This window comes from Neophocaena asiaeorientalis, unplaced genomic scaffold (genome assembly GCF_003031525.2).
Source record: "Neophocaena asiaeorientalis asiaeorientalis breed wild unplaced genomic scaffold, Neophocaena_asiaeorientalis_V1.1 scaffold1, whole genome shotgun sequence".
NCBI classification, from domain to species: Eukaryota; Metazoa; Chordata; class Mammalia; order Artiodactyla; family Phocoenidae; genus Neophocaena; species Neophocaena asiaeorientalis.
Window position 1 is genome coordinate 308,367 of NW_020171981.1, and position 4,421 is coordinate 312,787.

General features: G+C 44.4%; 1 protein-coding gene across 1 annotated transcript in view; it reads left to right on the plus strand.

Annotated features, from left to right (window-relative positions):
* Window positions 1-4,421, plus strand: part of EZH1 (enhancer of zeste 1 polycomb repressive complex 2 subunit) — a 31,379-nt gene that overhangs the window by 357 nt on the left and 26,601 nt on the right. The window lies entirely within an intron of this gene.

The following is a 4,421-nucleotide window of genomic DNA, read 5'->3' on the forward strand; positions in this document are numbered from 1 at the left end:
TGGCCCCCCGGGGACCTGGGGCAGTGCACGGGAAGGACCAGAGAAGGGGGCTCAGCGTGCGATGACTTTGGGGGTGTTGAGGAAGCGGTGGCAATAAAAACAGGGTGAAGCGAGTGAGGCTCCTAAGGAGCAAAATGGAAAGGGGAGCTCACTGTTGGGGTCGAGCCGGTGCCGCGTGCCTCCTTCGGGTTTGCGCACTAGGCGCCCAGCTAGCCTCCCCCTAGTCCCGGCCCTGAGTAAGAGGCTTCTCTCCAAATTTGGTCTTGCGCCAATCCCTGCCCACCCCAGAATTCTCTTGGGGATCAAATAATGTAAGGGAAAGAGCCTTGAAGCAAGGCAAGGTGGTGTATTTGGGACATGCCTGTTAGGAAATGTGGGACAAACTTATTTAGGTAAAAAGCGACTACTGAGAAATTGTTTCGGGGGCGGGGAGGGGAAGGAAGGTGGAAGGATGTTCGTGCCGCCGATGGAAATATTGAGAGTGGGCTTTTCATAGGTGAAATATGGGATTGTTAATAGAGTCGCCTAGGTATCGAGAATAGGGCTACAGGGGTGAGGATGGGGTCTAAGAGCCGAGGTAGCCGAACCACTGGGTGCGTGCGAAGATGACCTTGAAAGTGTAGGTCTTTTCTTCCGCGTTTGCTGCCGTGACGCCTTTGAAGAGAAAAATCCCCCACCCGGTGCTTTTAAGTTTAGGAAACTTGAAAGACGTTTCCAGCCGGAGAAGGTGCTAACTCCATCAGAGGTTTCTGTGAGAGCTTGTCTATTTTAAGCCTTGGAAACCCCAGGGCTGGGATGTGTGGCATTGATAAAGGAGATTACTTAGTTGCGTAGAAGAAATTATTAGGAGATAAAGTACTTAAAACACACACACACACGTTTATAATAGAGGAAAGGATCATCTGTAAAGATGTAATAATACTGTTATTGTCAGGGTGTATGCTGAGTGTGTACAGACAGTGTGAATTAATTCTCCCAGGGCAGAGATGTTGGTTTGTTTTATCCACTGATGCACTTTAAGTACTAAAACACTACGAGGCACACAGTAGGTGCTCAATACATGTTTGTGGAATAAATAAGTAGTGGGACGATCTCTGGGACTGGGAGTTGGGAGATCTGGATCCTAGTTCTTCCACTAACTGGCAGAGTACTTATAGGCCAATCACGGAACTCGACGCCAGGGCACAGCTTTAAAACTTACTGAGGTGGAAATGACTTTTTCATTATGGTGTTACTTTATTTATTATTTTTTTAAAAATAAATTTATTTATTTATTTTTGGCTGCATTGGGTCTTCATTGCTGCGTGCCGGCTTTCTCTAGTTGCGGCGAGCAGGGGCTACTCTTCGTCGCGGTGCTCAGGCTTCTCATTGTGGTGGCTTCTCTTGTTGTGGAACACCAGCTCTAGGCACGCGGGCTTCAGTAGTTGTGGCACGTGGGCTCAGTAGTTGTGGCTCGCGGGCTCTAGAGCGCAGGCTCAGTAGTTGTGACACCTGGGCTTAGTTGCTCCGTGGCATGTGGGATCTTCCCGGACCAGGGCTTGAACCCGTGTCCTGTGCTTTAGCAGGCGGATTCTTGTTTTTAATTATTTTTTTAAAAGTAATTTATTATATTTTTGGCTGCCTTGGGTCTTGGTTGCTGCGTGCAGGCTTTCTCTAGTTGTGGTGAGCGGGGGCTACTCTTCATTGTGGTGTGCAGGCTTCTCATTGCGGTGGCTTCTCTTGTTGCAGAGCACGGGCTCTAGGGCACATGGGCTTCAGTAGTTGTGGCTTACGGGTTCTAGAGAGCAGGCTCAGAAGTTGTGGTTCACGGGCTTAGTTGCTCCACGGCATGTGAGATCTTCCCCGACCAGGGCTCAAACCCATGTCCCCTGCATTGGCAGGTGGATTCTTAACCACTGCACCACCAGAGAAGTCCGGTGTTACTTTAATTCTCTTTGAAACAGCACTAGAATAAGGAGCCTAGGATTGAAAATGAAAGTTTATTCCCAAGAAGACTTTCACGAGAAGGGAAAAAGGGAGAAAATGTAGTTGGACTTGTTTCTCTTATACTTGCCTTTGAATTAGCATGCCTTTTAAAACCATTTAAAATATTATTTATGTCTCTTTAATTTTTGAGATCTGAAACCTGGCTTCCTTAGTTCTCCAGGTAACAATTCCTGCCCTTGATTTGTGCCTTATGTGAAAATTGTAACAATTTATTTCGCTAAGTATATCTTTTTCCTGTCTTGTACTAACTTTAAAAAGTCTCTACTTTGTTGACTAGCTACTTCCCAAAGAAGGTTTGAGGCAGCAATACTAAAAACACATTACATTTCTACAAAGGATAGTTAACTACAGAGAAAGAGAAAAAAACAGGATAGGCATTTTTCCAATGGAGACAAACTGATGGCCAACAGGCACGTGAAAAGATGCTCGTCATCACTGATCATCAGGGAAATAAATACAAGTAAAAACCACAGTGAGATACCACCTCACACCTGTTAGAATGACCATTACCAAAAAAGACAAGAGATAACAAATGCTGGTGAGAATGTGGAGAAAAGGGAACCTTGGTGCACTGTTGGTGGGAATGTACATTGGTACAGTCACTATGGAAAACAGTGTGGAGGTTCCTCAAAAAATTAAAAATAAAACTGCCATACAATCCATCAATTCCGCTTCTGGGTATTTATCTGAAGAAAATGAAAACACTAATTCAAGAAGATATTTGCCTCCGGTGTTCAAAGCAGCATTATTTACAATAGCCAAGATATAGGAACAACCTAAGTGTCCATCAGCAGATGAATGGATAACATATGAGATACACACACACTCACACACACACATACACAGAATATTACTCAGCCATAAAATTTTTGCCATTTGGGGACTTCCCTGGTGGTCCAGTGGTTAAGAATCCACCTTCCGGGGGCTTCCCTGGTGGTGCAGTGCTTAAGAATCTGCCTGCCAATGCAGGGGACACGGGTTCGAGCCCTGGCCCGGGAAGATCCCACATGCCGTGGAGCAACTAACCCTGTGCGCCACAACTACTGAGCCTGCGCTCTAGAGCCTGCGTGCCACGACTACTGAAGCCCACACGCCTAGAGCCCCTGTTCTGCAATAAGACAAGAAGCCACAGTGAGAAGCCTGCGCACCACAACGAAGAGTAGCTCCCGCTTGCCGCAACTAGAGAAAGCCCGCTCACAGCAATGAAGACCCAACACAGGCAAAAATAAAAACAAATAAATAAATTAAAAAAAAAATCCTCCTTCCAATGCAGGGGACGTAGGTTCGATCCCTGGTCAGGGAACTAAGATCCCACATGCTGAGGAACAGCTAAGTACACACGCCGCAGCTACTGAGCCCTCGTGCCACAACTAGAGAGAAGCCCGTGCACTGCAATAAAAGATCCCGCCTTCTGCAACTAAGACCCGACACAGCCATAAATAAATATTTAAAGAAAAAAAATTTTTTTTTGCCATTTGCAACAACATGGATGGACCTGGAGGACATTATGCTTCTTGAAGTCAGACAGAAAAAGACAAATACTATATGTTTTCTTTTATATGTGAAATCTAAAAGATAAAACAAAAGAACAAAATTTTTAAAAATAAAAATATGTTGAGAAAGATGAAGAGAATTATATCAGATTAAGATTGAGGGAGAGGGTTTTAAAAGGAAAAACTTCTTTTAGAGAACACCTCCATTCCAGAAAGTCCCTAGTTTTGTTTGTTTGTCTTTAATTTGTCCAAACTGTGTATTGGGCTCTTTCCTGGCCTCTTTAGTCCAACAGACTATCAATGGGGACTTCAGTGCTCCAAAACTTAAAGTCAAGAGTTCCTTAATGGGTAGAGTTCAGTGCCTCTGATGTGTTGTGTTCTCTGACACACTTGCCCTAATATTTTGATTCAAAATGGAATAACTAAAAAGTCTTGTTTTACTGAATGATAATGAGCAGTCTATATATATATATATATATATATTTTTTGTTGTTGTTGTTGTTTTGGCCAAGCCATGCGGCTTATGGGATTTTACTTCCGCAACCAGGGATCGACCCCGGGCCCTTGGCAGTGAGTCCTAACCACTGGAATTCCCAGCAGTCAATAAATATTAAGCTTTATGCTAGTGTAATGCAGAACCAGCCAAGGTAGGACTCTAGCTTATTAGGAAGTTCCTTTAACTCTTCTGAATCAGTGTTGTACGTCCTAAGAGCCAGCGTTTGGGTCTCATAAAAACTAATCCTGCTTTGATATTTATCACCATTGTCTCAAGTGCACGTGACCTGATTCTTTTAATAAAGCAACACTAGAAAATATTAATGCTATAATTTTATTTTAAATAAGAATTCAGGGACTTCCCTGGTGGCGCAGTGGTTGAGAGTCCGCCTGCCGATGCAGGGGACACGGGTTCGTGCCCCGGTCCGGGAAGATCCCACATGCCGC